The 16,496-nt window shown below is 48.0% G+C and overlaps 1 protein-coding gene across 1 annotated transcript in view; it reads left to right on the plus strand.

The window, feature by feature from the left end:
- Window positions 1-5,703: 5,703 nt before the first annotated feature.
- The window catches only part of rev1 (REV1 DNA directed polymerase), a 35,908-nt gene continuing 25,115 nt past the window's right edge, over window positions 5,704-16,496 (plus strand). The window contains exon 1 of the mRNA XM_036540519.1: window positions 5,704-5,928. The gene's annotated coding sequence lies outside the window, so the exon portion shown is untranslated. The remainder of the gene's footprint in view (window positions 5,929-16,496) is intronic.

Below are 16,496 nucleotides of genomic sequence, written 5' to 3' on the forward strand. Positions count from 1 at the left end.
GGTCGTACCAGTCAATGCTGATCTTCACTAAACTCTGTGGCACTATATATTGAATGAGACACCTTTAATTGGTTCCTCTTGTTGCTGGTGGGTTCAGGTCAGATTGTTTACCACTGTGAGCAAGTATATTTTTGCCTATTTTGACATCTCAGCAGATCTTTTTGATTGGTTAGAATACCTACCCACCTAGAATACTACCTTTCTCTTCATACCCATCTGCAATCGGCTCAGCTGTATCACATTAGGCTTCCAGACCAATCAGAGGAGTCAGTATTACTTTATCAGAGAAAACACATGGAATGGCTGTGTGAGTGGAAAGAAAATGCTATTGAGTTGTGACAATGTTTTTTAACCTAGAAAAGTTGTTTTTATAACATTTGTATTTTTTACTGTGCAAAATGTATCTTTACAACAGACTTTTTTACACTGTATTTTCTATTTTTTTTGACATGGTCTGTATATATATTTCTATTTTTATGTAATTCTATTTATGAAATTATGTAAATATAGAAACTCCAAGTGATTTTGGCCACTCATGCCTCTGTCTGTAAATACAAAAGTAAATACAGTCTACTGAAAATACAATGTGTGTATATGAAATGTTTAATATGTAGTGAATTGACATTAGCTCTAAATGTAAATTACATGAATGAAAATTTATTTAATAGCCCAAATTCAAACTGGCAGCATTTCATAAAGTGGGAGAGTCAATAGAGAAGTGCTGCAGCCCAGTGGTCAAAATGAGGTATTGTTTTCTGAACTTTGCATATGGAATACACCCCAAGTACACTACGTGTATGATGTGTGCGTATCCAAGTCATTTTAGTTCACTCAGCTGCTCAGTAACTAGTCTATCATTTTAATGACAGTCGTAATCTCAAGTTAGCAGCAAAAAAGTTAAATGATAACCAAGCATCTTCTGAGAATCTGTGAGATATAATCACATCCTAAACCACCTCCCATAGGAATTTTTACCCAGACAGCCTTCCAGCTGTCACAGTGCGTGGTGACAGCAAAGGACTGTGGGGAAAAAATAGATCAAGCACCGCTTAGTTTAAAAGTGTGTTTCATGGCTGATTTAAAGTTGTGGGAATTCTCTTGATTTGTTCGTTGTTTTGTTTATGTGTATCGTGTGCTGACACCTGAACAGGAGCTCTTTCTGGTGTCTAAAGAACATCTCCATGACATGTGTTCTGGGTAACCTGCAGTGAACCTCACCAAACACCACTGCTGCCAGTGTTGTTGTGATTTTTAAAGACCTTATTATGAACAATGGATTGTTTTAATATTACAGTTCAACAGTGTGGTCAGCACACACATGGATATCTGTTCCATGATGCAGGGAAAAATATTCCTAATGAATACTACTACTAATAATAAGCAACTGTAACCGTAACCACAACTGTAATCATCATCTAAGTGACCTTTTTAAGATTTGGTCACAAAAGGCAAATGGTTTGAAGTTGGAGCTCCTTTTTTTAATATCACAGGACCAAAAAGTTATTACCAATTGAACATTTGCTGGCCCTGTTTTTCAAATGAGAACCTGACATCAGAATCCGGCTAAACAGAAAAGAAGCATTAGTGTATTGTAAAATGTTTCAGTAACTCCTGCATTGACATTCCTGAGATGCAGCATGACAGAGCGCAACATCTGCGTTCGTTTTGTTTTCTTTTTTCCATCGCTACTTTTGGCGACTCTTCAAGCGAGCCTTTTCTGCTTCATCAGATACGCTCGCATGACAGACACCGACAGTTTGTGGAAATATTTTTAAACATTGTGTTAATCAGTCTTGCATTGTGTTTCTTTGTGCTTTGCCAGTTCGTTCCTTTTTTTCTGTCTTTGTGATTGCTCAAGCGTAGAGAGGGTATGTGGCCTGAGTAGTGCAGTGTTTCACTTCGCAGACAATGGTCTGTCAGTGTGACATGTGCAACATTGCTGTAGCATACAGCAGCCTTCCATGCTTACCTTACCTTTTATCTGTCACTCTATCTTCATTTTAGGCATTTCTTTTTATTTTTTCTCCCTTTCTGTCTTTCTCTTCTCAATCTCTCTCGCTCTATGTCTCTCTCTCTCTCTCCCCCTTTCCCTTGCTCTCTCACTCTCACTCTGTCTGACTACTCTGTCTACAGATGCCTTCATGGCCAATCAAAAAACGGCTACAGTCCCTGGCTTCACCATCAGCAATTTGAAACCATAGCAACAGAAGTGCAGCCAATGAGGTGAGAGCCACACACTGTCAGACAGATGCAGTGAAACTCCACATAAACGAGGGACAGAATGAAGGCGCCCACTCTACATGCAAAGTTGGCTGGTCTGTGGCCTCATTATGGGATGGAATAAAGGCTCGGCTTCCTGGAACAATGTGCTGAGGCCGTTAATCATGCAGCTGTGTTATAGCAAGCATGCCGTCCACTCTTATCTGGTCTGTGTGTGGACTGGCACGCTCTTTGGCTGGTAGTTCAAGTTCAAGGCTTTACCTGATGTTCTTTCCTATTGTTATTTTCATTCATAACCTTGTCGATAATCCAGTCCATACCCCCCAACAATATTGCCTGTGGTGTGATGTTCATATGTAACAGCTCTATCTGAGGTCCCAGGCTGATTGTGGGACAGCTGCCTCTCTTTCAGTCTGCCAGAAGCATATTTCTGACTGCTTAAATGAATTCACAATCATATTAATATAAAATTAAAAAATCAAAATTAAAAAACTGAAAGAGACACATAAAAATATAAAATAAGAATTGCCCCTCTGCAAAACTGTGAATGTTGTAGCCTATTTACTTGAAAGCATTTATGGGTAGTATGTGGAAAAATCATCCTGTTAGATTTGATTGCACATGTGTGATTGCGGTGATCCAACTCATTACCTCAGGGGGGAAGCGGTGAGCTCCAAAGCAGATGCCACCCTAAAGGGGTCAAGAGTGTTCGGCCACGGCGGTTGTGCTGAAGAGGGAATAAACTTTTATTCATAAACTGTCCACCTTTAACATGATAATTTCTTAAGAATATTTCTTCTCTCTTTTTCACCTCTGTGATCTTTTTCACTCAGGAGCCATGGCAACCAATGTCATATTATTCAGAAATGTGTTATACAGATCTATTAGGCAATTTATGAGGAAAGCTTGTTATCTGTGAGTCATATTTTTATTAAAGAATGATAAAATCTTCTGGTCTTTGACAGACAGTTATGTCCTTGCAAGTGGTTGCATAGCAGGTTATGCTCACAAACAAGCTTAATGGATATGGTTTGGCCAATAGTTATAAACATAGCAGGGGTTTAAACCTTGCATTTAAACAATGAGGCCTCTAAACCCTATTAGCATTGGAAGAGGTGTTCTGAATATGACATTAGTAACAGCAGTTTCCAGGCCAGACAGAGTTCAGTGCTGTAGTGGTCTAAATCCAAGTGTTCAACTCTGTGACTGACACACACCACTTTAGTTCATAAAATGAGTCCAATACTCGCTAGAGGGCCCAATCTCCCTTGGCAGAACAGACTCCTTGAGTCATTACTGAACCAGTCTCTTCCAGTTAGGGTGCCACACATCTATTGTGTACAGGCTTCTTACTGTCATTATTTTTTAATTGTTGTTTTTTCCCTGACACTTTGTAAAAATGTCTGTAAAATCCATACAGGTGAATCACAAAATTAGGTAAGACCAGAGGGAGCTATGGGAGGTGTTCTCACAAAAAGGGGGTGTCCCAAACTGCCCCCTTTTCACTAACCCTTTCACCAGAGGTCCTTAAAGCTGAGCATTTTCTGATGTCACTAAAAGGGCAGGTGAGAGCATGAATGTTCAGAGGAGGGGGAAGAGGGGCAAAGACTTATAAGGCCCACTTTGAGACACTATCCTTACTCAGCATCTATCAACAATGGCATTCTATGACAGAGTTGTCAGAGGAAAATGGCTTCTTAGTAAGTTTAAATGTTTGGTTGTCAGTCCCTTCAAGAATTTTCTAAGCGACAATATGTGCAGCTGTCCAGGAGTGCTAAAGTGAGACGAATGCAAGCCTCCAACACACACACACACACACACACACACACGCACACACACACACACACACACACACAAACACACTCACACATACACACATTTCTGCCACAAACCACATGCTCTCAAAGATATTTGACATATTGACAAGTGAATTTCACTAATTTTTTCTGTGGGCATTTTTCTTTGAAAGTTACCCACAGATGCCTGCATCAAACAAAATGGCCACCGTCATGCAGCATTTATGCGTATGTAAATTAGGTTCAAAATAACAGTTGTTGGGCCAGTTGTAATGGAAACGCATGCACATAAGCCATTGAATATACCTTTGAAAGCAACATTTTCTGCACACCTTTCAGCAGTTGTGTGTTGAATATGGCAACCATATTTCAAGCCTGCTTGAAATGGTATCTTAATCCTTCTAGATCTTGACCCGTTTGGACCTCGAAATTACATATATATAATTGACACAGAATATCCTTTTAGATTCTATAATATAGTAAATTTGTTCTGTAAAGTGAATTCTTTATTCTATAAAATGATTTCTGAGTGTGATTTGAGCAAGTTCCAGATAAACATGGAATAAAAGTTGCCATGTTCCACGGAGCACAAGATGAACAAGGTATGTGTGCGTTGGGAGTGGTGGTAGGGGGTTCTAAAATTCTTTCTTGCTTAGAGAGTATAGCCTACAACTCAAATCAACAAAGCATTTGTATTAACACCCATATTATCTTGGAGAGACGTATATTCCAGCTGTTATTTATTTATACACTGCTGTAATATTCAGTATTTCAGCGGGGGGGTAAACTCGGCCTAGATATGAATGTCACATAAGGTAAGGTCGGGAGCAAGCATATAACGGGACACGCTGTACTTTCGGAGCTATACGCGCCGTTGCGGCGTCTCGAATTTCCCCCTTGACTATCCCGTATGTATCTGCAGGCATGTGCAGCCCAACCAATACTCTCCGTTCTGTACCATTCCCCTCGAGGCGGCTGCAGACTGCCATGCGTCAGAATCCGTCGCAACGTGCCGGGGTTTTTGAGGACACTGAATCGAGACAAAAACGGGCTACAGTCGACCGTTACATTTCAAAAGGCCTTTGTCTCGATCCGTCGCAACTCAGTTTTTTACTGTTAAACATTAGGAAATACTAATCCAACTAAAGCATAATATGGCAGTCCGTGTTCAAAATAATCAATATACCGCAACGTTTAAATAACTGTATTTGAAGGACGTAGTGAGGGCTTTCTTATGGATTCTGGCGACAATCCAGCATTTGATGACATTCTGCATACATTCAGTATTAGTGCCAGTGCGCTCCGTCGACGTGAAAAATACTGTAGCCTATCCAGGAAGGCTCATTGTTGCATTTTGGTGCTCTTAACAGTCTGATCATGAACTTGACTGATGGGGGAGAAAGCAAATAGAAATGGGAGGGGAGGCGACATTCAGCCAATAACAGGGGCAGTCCCGTCAATGAATCGCCGGACCACAGAAGAGAGGCGGCGAGGGGGAGGGTCAAAACCTGCATCCACTACGACGCTGCGTCAAGTGCAATATAACGAAGTTGCCGCAGGGAGGCGTCGTGAAACCAGCCCACGGCAGTGTGTGGCTGTCAACTGTGTGACCCGGCAGGGAGGAGGATCCGAGGCAGAAAGGGACTAGAGGAGGAGCCGGGACGCAGGCAGGCAGACTTAGCGGTTGGAAATGGAGAGGCAGAAAAGCTAATCGCTAGTGGTCTTTGGTTTGATTCTGGAGGAGCCACGAGAATATGCCAAAATCGGAATACCTCAAAAGACAAAGACAACGTTTGTAAACTAAAAAGGCATTTGAAAATACCACAACGGTTGTGCTGAAAAGAGAACGAATAGACTCAGCGATGATCGTCTTGCTCTGATCAAGAAGCGAACAGAAGAGAGGAAGAAAGAGGTGAGAACGGGTTTCTTCGTTTTGTTTAGCAGCTGACTAGCCAGTGGCTATACAGTACGGGAATATCGCTGCCATGCTCTGCATATAACATAGTTTCCAACAAGATATATGGCACATGCTAACTCACATACAGCGCAGTTTATTGCTTGCGTAGCTGTTACTTGAAATATCCGGTGCATGGTTTGGGGACCGTGTGACATTTGTTTTGGTTGTCACAGGTGTAGCTAGCCAGTTAGCTAACTTGCCCGGACTTAAAGCCTTAAGTTTCACTGCCACCTGCCTAGTTTGTATGTCGCTGTATGAATCAGACCGGTTTTCTGGACTCCGGTCTATCCCACGACAGTAGTCGAATCACATGGGGCCGTACCAGCAAGCACAACATGAAGGGACAACACGCTGATGAGATTGATCATAGTTAAAGATACTAGTCCGGCGTGTTGCATGCGACGCTAAAGAGCGTTGCGGTAGGTGTCAGGCTGCAGGGTACGAGCCAGGATAAGGGAGAATTAAGTCATGAACGTGTTTTAGCAAGATGTGTGCAGAAGGCGTTTACGGAATTACGGCGATCAACTGCCTCGGAAAATGAGCAACTAGATTATCTAATGTTACGCGTCCGGAGTGGCAGTGTCTCTCACTTTGTACAGCTATATAGAGCGGGCTGGGGGTGGGGGGTTGCGTGCTGTTGGGCTGCAACACCGCCTGTTTCCCCGACGCAGTGCATACGCTGTCATAAGAGCAGAGCGGTCTAGCGTTTTGACCCAGACGACCTCGTGTACAGTTCTTTAAAATATAACCAGCTGCAATGTAACTGTAGCCTACAGTTTGCCTCTTCCACATAGTAAAGGTATTGCTGCTACGACTGGCTTCTCTTGCCTCTGCGACTGAGGGACGACATAGTCTTGTTTATGTATTGTCATTCTGCGGAATCTGAGAACTTGCGAAATAGACTGCGATGTTTGGAGTGATCTAGCAATACATGTTTTCAGTTTAGAAGTAATCATCTAATTACGTAGCAATGCACTCTCGGCTTTCGATAGACAGTACAGTGATTCAATGGATTAATTCAGATTGACTTGACCCTACCGTCCCAATAAATTTGCAAGTTTTTAAATAATTGCACAAGATTGTCGTCAGATTTCGAGGTACGTATATTTTATTGGTCTTTGTAGAGAGCCTTCGACCGGTTTGATAACCATGCACTTCTTTGAAGAGTATGGAATACTTCCAGTACTACGTACTGAGTTGTGATTCCGATTCGCTCGCAGTGCGTTGTAAAAGCCCGAACGCATTAAAATGCAGTTAATTCTTTGTGCCACAGCTTGTATGACTTTGGCCTTGCCGTGGGTAAATAACCTAACGTGAGATTCCTCTGTGAGTTGTTTACGCCAGAAGAACGTGTCTACATCTGTTGCGCTGTATCTTGACGCATGACGCCTTCCGCTGAGTTGGGGTCTCTGACCTCCGCGGTAGTTGTCAGACAACCTGCTGTTAGCAGACCCAGGGGAAAAGGTGGCAGACAGACCTGAGTCTGTGCCTGTCGTGTCTCTGGTTACGGTGATCACACCGATCATGTACTGCCACTTAAGCCGTTCCCACCACGCCTGACACAGGGGTGTAATAAGAAAAGAATTGTCCTATGTCTTTTCCAAAACGTCCGCCACAGTGTGTGCGTGTATTGAAGTACTTAAAAGTAATCAAACCGGCCTGCGTGGAGATATTGCACAAGAGAGGCAGAAGGCCAGTTCTGCTGGCATTCCCACTGTGTGATTTAAATCTATATGCTGCTGTGACTCTTTGTGTGATTTAGTCCCTTATGTTGCTGTAGCTCTCTGTGTCATTTGGTCCCATATCCTGCTATAACTCTGTGATTTAGTCCTGTATGCTGCTGTGACTCTTTGTGTGATTTAGTCCTGTATGCTGCTGTGACCCTCTGTGTGATTTAGTCCTGTATGCTATTGCGACTGTCTGTGGTATTTCGCTTGGATTCCGAATATGGAGGGATGATTTTGGTTAAAGGAAAGCATGATGGAGAGAAGGGAGCAGTTGTAGGGGAGGGCTGTCAAATGGGACCTCAGAAGGTTTACAAAGCAAACCATACTACACACTCACACACACAGCCAATTCAGTGTTTCACACTACAAGTCACATGATGCACCATAGTGAAATGGGCTGTAATTGGACAGTAGGCACTACTCTGCTGATATCATCGGATGACACAACTGGTTTTGAACCCAGGCCTTAGGGCTCAGCCGATGCTCAGGATCAGTGACTTGCCTGTTGAGCCATTTGGGAGCCTAACTGATTCATGTTGGGGAGCACCATTCTGTGAATGGAGCTGCGGTTGCATGTAAGCAGTTTATGTGGCCATATCTGGGGAGGCTTTGCTTTGCAGAAATGTGTAATGTCACAGAGGATGAACTGGCTGAGCTTTATCTCCAGATTGCCACCCTTACACAGCTGCAGGTCATAGATGGCTGGCACAGGCTGGCGCTAAGTCAGTCGCTCCAGGTGCAATCAACCAACTCAGCAGCCCCATCCCTGTAGTCTGCCCCCCCCCCCCCCCCCCCCCCCCGGGCCCAGTCAGACAGTGGCACCTGCGATCTCCCAGCTGTGGGTGATTTGCGTTTCCCTGGGGAGCCATTTAAACGCAACACAGCAGGACTGACAGCTTGATGCGGGTCCAGCTCCTGGTTCTGGGTGCATTTGGCAGGTGGAGCGGAGAACACGGGCACACCGCTGCCGCTTGGAATTAAGACTGATTCGCAGCCTCTCTCCTGACCCGCTACCCATCTGTCTGTCTGTTCGACAGGCAATTTTCGACTCCTCAGTTCCCAGGCTGCGTGTGTCTGTCTGATTGCAGCCCCGCCTCCCTTCCCCCAAACCCCAAAATTGAACGATTCTTTCTTCCCCACTTCAAACTGATTTGCAGAATGTCTCCAGGCATGAGGCGTTTAACACAGGGCTAAGATCACATTTTTAGGAGAATACTGAAAACAGGGACAGCTGTTACTCCAAGGGGCGTAACAGTGAAAAATCAGAATTTATTATATTGTACCTTACCTCTAAACCAGCTGATATATTTTCTTGTGTCTGTAATCAGACTTGGTCATCTGGAGCCAGATCATGTCCTCAAAGGACATTTTATAACCCTTCTTAAAAAGAAGTGTTATACAGAAGAAAACCGGTCGAAGGCCTGTTGTCTAAGGGGGATTAGTACTAATGCATCAGTGATCAACAGTTAACAATTAATAGTAGCTGTTGCTAGCATTAGTGCATTTTGAGTTTCCACATCTTTAAAAAGGAGTGTTTTTAGAACGGCATGCTGATCAATGGCCCTGGTGTCATCTGACATCTTCTTGTCAGCTCCCTACCTTCCAAAGCTTTGCTGTTCATTGTGCAGAGCCCCCAGATTGCCATGGGCTCGAGACCTTGGTAACATGCCTCTCGTTGTTCAGGCCTGGGACACTCATTTCGAGCCTCCCCTGAAAGGGATGAGCGGGACGCTCCACAGCGAGGATTAAGGCTCTCGTGCTCGGCAGGGTACGGATGAAAATTGGGAGCAAAGTGACGGCTGAGAGGCTTTCCCGTTTCTCGAGAGCTGCCAGCCGGATCAGTGAAAAGTCAATCGGGATCATTTACGAAGACGAAAATGCTGCCGGCTCTGGGTCTTCGCTTATCGTAATGCCGACATGTGCTGAATGGGTCTTCCTCCGCTGAAACTCTCACTCGAAAACAAGTTTTTGCACCGGGTTGACTGTGCACTACATTTTGTTTTTCCTCTTTAAAAACCCAAAAGTGGTTAGTTTGACACTCAGTTTGACTGTTAAAAAACTGGTAGGTTTCTGTGTTTCGATTTTACCAAACTCTAATTGATTTACTAAACTGCAGTTGACTGAAATTGGAGTTATTGTGGAATGGAACAGCCTCAAAAGAAAACAGCTTTTGGTCTAGATCCAAAACTATGTTTCTGTCCTTGAAAAGAAGTAACAGGGGCAGCATTTCTTGCGAGACAGCCGGTATAATTTCATTTCTACCCTTTTTGAACAGTTATGATCATTCTCTTCTTAATTTTTACTTTCTGACCTTTAAGCTGTTATTCCATACTCTGTACCCTGTGCCTTGTACCCTGTACTCTATACCCTGTGCCCTTTACCCTATACTCTGTGCCCTTTACCCTATACTCTATACCCTGTGCCATTTACTTCATACTCTATGCTCTGTGCCCTTTACTCTGTACTCTATGCTCTGTGCCCTTTACTCTATACCCTGTGCCCTTTACTTCATACCCTATACTCTGTGCCCTTTACTTCATACTCTAGACCCTGTACTCTTTACCCTTTACTCTATACCCTGTGCCCTTTACTCTATACTCTATGCTCTGTGCCCTTTACTCTGTACCCTGTGCCCTTTACCCTATACTCTATACCCTGTGCCCTTTACCCTATACTCTATACCCTGTGCCCTTTACTCTGTACCCTGTGCCCTTTACCCTATACTTTGTACCCTGTGCCCTTTACCCTATACTCTATACCCTGTGCCCTTTACCCTATACTCTATACCCTGTGTTCTTTACCCTATACTCTATACCCTGTGCCCTTTACTCTGTACCTTGTGCCCTTTACCCTATACTCTATACCCTGTGTCCTTTACCCTATACTCTATACCCTGTGTCCTTTACCCTATACTCTATGCCCTGTGTCCTTTACTCTGTACCCTGTGCCCTTTACCCTATACTCTATACCCTGTGTCCTTTACTCTGTATTCTGTACCCTGTGCCCTTTACCCTATACTCTATACCCTGTGTCCTTTACTCTGTATTCTGCACCCTTTGCCCTTTACCCTATACTCTATACCCTGTGCCCTTTACTCTTTTCTGTGCTTTGTACGCAGAGCCCTTTGCTGTATACTCTCTGCCCTGTGCCATGTGCCCTATCCTCTGTCCTCTGTGCCCTGTGCTCATAGTCAGCTGTGATCTGTATCAGTGTCGGGGAGGCGAGACTGCCAATGAGAGTCTCCCCCTGCCGCGCCCTCTCTGTGCCCCTTTGTTTAGTAATGAGCAATCAGGGGGCTTTCTGCCAGGGGGTGTGTGACAGGAGGGCTCAGGGGCCCCCCAGGAGCAGGAGGAAGGCATTTAGGAATCAGCGCATTAACCTGCCTCCCTGCAGGGGCACGTTTGGTCAGGCAAGGGGGTCGCCCCGCCAATCGATTGAGGTTAATTTGCCTCAGCACAGACACACATGCCCTTGCTTAATGGAAGACTGGTGGGAGAGGGGGGAGTGGGTGAAGAGAGCAGGCATCATTTGATGAGAGTCCCGAATTCCTATGGTGCCTGAAGTACAAAGAGACCCCAGTCGGTCTTTTTACTCGCCGAACTGCCCATGGCTTGTCGCCGTGGTTTTTGCCGCTGTTCTGATGGTACTGCTGTGCCTGTCTGCCTATTGCACTCCAGCACTGTCCCACACAGCCCCCACGCACTGAAGCTCCCAGCACCCTGCCGTGAGTGCGTTGTCACTCTCCGACACTGTGTGATAACAGCACGTCGGGGACTCAGCTATGTTCTTAGCAGCAGACAGTTTAAATGACACTGGATGCAAAACTGTCTCCCTTATCCACCCAGCTGTGATTCTGTTGGGCCTGGCAGAGGATCGTTTTGGGCCTGGACATGAGAGCCATGCGGGCAATTTTTCGGACGCCTGTCTACCGGTGGCTTTGAGCGCCCCTTCTCTGCGAGGCGAGAGTGGCGGAGTTTCAAAGCGCGCGAGATGAAGCTGAAAGACAAAGGAGTCAGGAAGTGATTGATCAAGTCTGCAGTGTTGCAGGGGTTGGCCTGGGTGGGGGGAGGAGGCGGGGCCTGTGTTGGGGGAAAGTGACTGTTAGCGGAGGCATGGCATTGAGATCCCTCTGAGCACTCGGCGCACTGACTCCCCCGATAACGCGGGCTAATTGCCCGGCGTGCTGGGGGATCGGCCCAGAGGGCAGGGACCTGCCGGTCAGCTGCTGCGCGGAGCACTGGGGCCATGTCCAGAGGGCCTCTGAAAACCGCCACAGGTGCGCTGATCGATCCATCGACCAGCCGCTTCTTGGGATTCATGGCCATTAAGAGGCTGAGCTCTGAAATTCCAGCAGTGTAAGATGGTTCAGACAGAGGGAAGGGGGGGCGGGGAGAAAAATGACAGATCTTTACAGCTGTGCTGTTCTGCCTTAGCCACGGGGTCGCAGAGAGGGAGGGAGAGATGGGAGGGGGGTGTGTCAGAGGGGCTTTACACAGAGGAGTGAATCGCGCATCGATCTTCACTGCAATCTTTTTCTTTCTTTCCATCTTTGTCTCTGTCTCTCTCTCTCTCTCTCTCTCTCTCTCTCAGCGGTGTCAGTGTCTAGTTTTCGTCCGGCTTTGGAGTCCTGTGGGGCCTCAGCACGACAGTGTGAGCACGTGTGTCAGAGGGCGGGAGAGTGATTGACAGCTGCCTGCTCTCTTGGAGTCAGGAGGGGCATGTGCCACAGTGATCCAGGCAAGTACACACCGCTGACTCTTACTGAGTTTTCTGCTCCTCTTCCCTTCTGTTCCTGTTCCTTTCTGTTTCTGTTCATCTGCAGACTGTTTGAACCACTTTTCAGCAGGGCTGTGTCCTGTCGTTCTGTGTGGCTCTGTGTGTGTGGTCGGTAATCCCTGCGCGTGAGTATTCATGGAGGGAGTTATTTCTGCGTGGCCAAACTTGACAACCGAAGCAGACTCTGGTCTGGGAGCGAATCAGAGTACGAGGGGGTTTCATTATCCTCTCTAAGCAGAAATGACAAACCCAAATGTGTTTATGACTTGGGATTAGTAAGACGGCAGTGCTTTCGATGTTCAGGCCTGTTTGGATTGCGCGAATGCAGCGTGCTCTGTGTAGTGCAGTTTGGACTGTGCAAGACCTGCCTGCAGAAGAATGCTCAAGCATCAGCGGAAATGGCAGGGCAGACACTGCTGTTTGGTTTCCTTTTACTACCCGGTACAGTGCCTTTCATCTGTGGCGTCCTTACCCGCCCCCTCTGGAGCCCCCTGCTCTCTCTTTCTCTCTCTCTCTTTCTCTTTCTCTCTCTCTCTTTCTCGGTCTCTCTCTCTTTGTCTCTCACTCTCTCTCCCTCCCTCCCACCCTCTCTATCCCTCTCTATCTGCATGTGTGGCGCGTGCCAGTGAGTGCCGATGCCAGACAGCATGGCTGGCAGAGTGCCACACTCCTTCCAGAGAAGGCGAGGGGATGAGGGACGAGGGGGGAGGGATTCGGGCAGGCGCCTCTTTCGCCCTTATCCTGAGGGAAAAGGGATGAGCGGTCTGGAGCTCGTTAGCTGAGCGTTACGGACGCTGCTGCGTGAACAGTCCCAGCTCCGGGACGGCGGGGCCCGTGGCGGCACGGCCGCGGTAACTCCTCAGGTATGGGAGGCCTAAATGCTGGACTCTATCCTGCAGCCCATTGCTGCCATTCTGCTGTGGGAAGCAGCGGCTGTGAGGCGGGACTGAGGGAACACGGAGAGGAGAGAGAGGAGAAGAGAGGAGCGTATGGGAGGGGGGGTTTGAGTATGCTATAACGACAGGCTGGCTGTGACTCAGCACTCAGACTGGGGTGCGAGAGAGAGAGAGAGTAACTTCCGGAAGCTGTCTGTCATGTCCGAGTTCCCCACGGAAGTTCTCACCCAGTCTGACCCCTGCAGGAATCTCTCCCCCTCGCCCTGCTGGCGGGTCTGCAGCCGATGCCGGCCGGTGTCAGCCAGCCTTGCGCTGCGAGCGTGTTTCGTGTTGCGGCCCGTGCTGCCAGCTCTCCGCAGCGGAAGCCCCTTCCTCGCGGTGGTAATGATACGCTCTCGGGTTGTGTGCTTCAGTCACTGGGATTAGCAGAGCTGCGGCATTGAGCGATCCGGAGCTTGGGGTGTGCTGGAACACGTGGGCCGGGGGTTCCGCTCCAGACGCGCGCTCTTTTGTTCGAGTGTTTAGCCTCCTGCTGTTGCGCGGCGCTTCTCTCAGAGGAAGGGAGAGCGGTCTCCGCGGCCCGCGTCAGCCGCAAAACGCCGGAACCGGCCTGTTGTGCCACCCCCCCCCGCCCCCCGCCATCTGTCCCGTGCCTTTCTGCAAACCTGCCCTCACGCCCCACCGTGCCCCTGCGGTCGCAACTAATGAACCGGGAAGCCCACAGTCTGCTCCCTGGAACCAGAATGACTGCCTCTCCGGTCACAAATCCAGAGCCTGGGAGCTTTGTTCATCCTGAACGGTTCTGGGCTGCATGAGAGGTCACAGACGTCACAGGGAAAGCGGCGGATTGTAACTCTCCAATGGCTAACCAAGCCAGAGTCCTCAGCGAGAGAATGAGCGACTGCACTCACTAAACCAGAGTCCGCAGGGAGAGAATGAGCGACTGCGCTCACTAAACCAGAGTCCGCAGCGAGTGAATGAGCGACTGCGCTCACTAAACCAGAGTCCGCAGGGAGAGAATGAGCGACTGCGCTCACTAAACCAGAGTCCGCAGCGAGAGAATGAGCGACTGCGCTCACTAAACCAGAGTCCGCAGCGAGAGAATGAGCGACTGCGCTAACCAAGCCAGAGTCCTCAGCGAGAGAATGAGCGACTGCACTCACTAAACCAGAGTCCGCAGGGAGAGAATGAGCGACTGCGCTCACTAAACCAGAGTCCGCAGCGAGTGAATGAGCGACTGCGCTCACTAAACCAGAGTCCGCAGGGAGAGAATGAGCGACTGCGCTCACTAAACCAGAGTCCGCAGCGAGAGAATGAGCGACTGCGCTAACTAAACCAGAGTCCGCAGCGAGAGAATGAGCGACTGCGCTAACTAAACCAGAGTCCGCAGCGAGAGAATGAGCGACTGCGCTAACTAAACCAGAGTCCGCAGTCAGAGAATGAGCGACTGCGCTAACTAAACCAGAGTCCGCAGCGAGAGAATGAGCGACTGCGCTAACTAAACCAGAGTCCACAGGGAGAGAATGAGCGACTGCGCTAACTAAACCAGAGTCCGCAGCGAGCGTGTCAGCCAGCAAAGGACCACTGAGACTGAAGCCTCCCATCCCCTACTCGCCATGGGGAGCTCTGTATCCGGGCAGATATGCGGCTGAGGGGGCTACACACTGGAGCCTTTGAGCCCTTTGTGTAGGAGTACCGGGACAGCCTGAAAGACCACAGCAACGCATGTGGGGAACAGGGAAATTCTCGCCTGCGATTGGCTGCCCGCCGTGATTGGCGGACAGTAGGAGCAGAACCTCAGGCAGGCCCTGGTGAGGTGCAGGTCTTTCAGAGACTGGCACACAGACCTTATTGGGAGATGACTGTAAAGTTGCCAACCAGGAACCCCCTCCAAACAGGGCTTAATAAGGTTAAATAAATGAGTTTTAAACGGGATGACAGATGCCTGGTTTGTGCAATGTAAGAGACTTCACTTCCTGTTAAGTGCTGTGAAGCTGAAAGAGCTTCCCTCTTGTTTTGGATGTTCTGGATGCATGTATATCCCATTATGAATGTGGGCCTGTCCGCACCCCCCTGTACCCACACGTGATGTCCTGACACGCCGGTGTGCTCTGTTTTTTACAGTCACGACACACCAAACTGCCTTGGCTTCCACCGCCAGCCCAAACCGACCTTTAACCTCATTGGTCACGTATGCCAGTTCCCCTCTGCTCCAGCCTCCTGTGGTGTGGGTCGGCAGAGCAGTTTTCATGGAAATGAGCTGCAAGTGAATCAGCAGAAGCTGTTATCTGACTGCTGCAGATGAAACACAAAACCCTGCAAACACAAGGACGGTAGCAATTCTGAATGGATCCAGTAGCTAGACACATGGGTTTTCTGACCCGATTGGGCACACGTATTGCCCTTCGATCTCTGATATTTAGTCATTTAACTGACAATGTTAACGGCCACGTCCCCTCGATCGCACAGTCCCAGATCCTGCCCCCGGGCTGTGCCCCTCAGGGGAATATCTGGGGTTGCCCGTGGAGGATCAGGAGGATGGAATGACGCATGATGGAGATGCGTCTGACAAACGACAGAGACGCCGGTGGCCCAGGGTGGGGAGGGTCTATGACTTAATTAGAGCAGGGAACAGAGATGGCAAGTCTCCACAGTGGGAGATATTTACATGAAAGAGGCTCTACTGCAGAGAGAAAGCATCACAGGAGACTCAGGAGAGGCACTGCAAGCAAGAGAGAGCAACTCGGGAGGGGGGAAAGGAAGTTAGAGAGACTACAGGTGCAACTCAGGAGAGAGAGAAAGAGAGAGTACAAGAGCAACTCGGGAGAGAGAGAGAGAGACAGTGAGGGTGACTGAGAGAGCAGGTGATGAGAGATCACTGTTATGACTGTACTGCAGTATAGGAGGAGAGAGAGCAAGTTTGTACATTAAGAGAGCCAATCGGTACTGCAGTGTAGAGAGAAAGAGAACTGAGAGATCCTGAACTAAGAGAAGCGGAGGGGGAGAGTCTGTTCTGCAAAGCAGACAGAGAGAAAGAGAGCGAGAGAAGGAGAGAGGAGCGGAAGGGCTGCGGGGACAGGAAGCTGGAGAGAGGGGGAGTCTGCAGCAGTGTGCGCCAGCTTCA

Source organism: Megalops cyprinoides, chromosome 11, assembly GCF_013368585.1.
Source record: "Megalops cyprinoides isolate fMegCyp1 chromosome 11, fMegCyp1.pri, whole genome shotgun sequence".
Taxonomy (NCBI): domain Eukaryota; kingdom Metazoa; phylum Chordata; class Actinopteri; order Elopiformes; family Megalopidae; genus Megalops; species Megalops cyprinoides.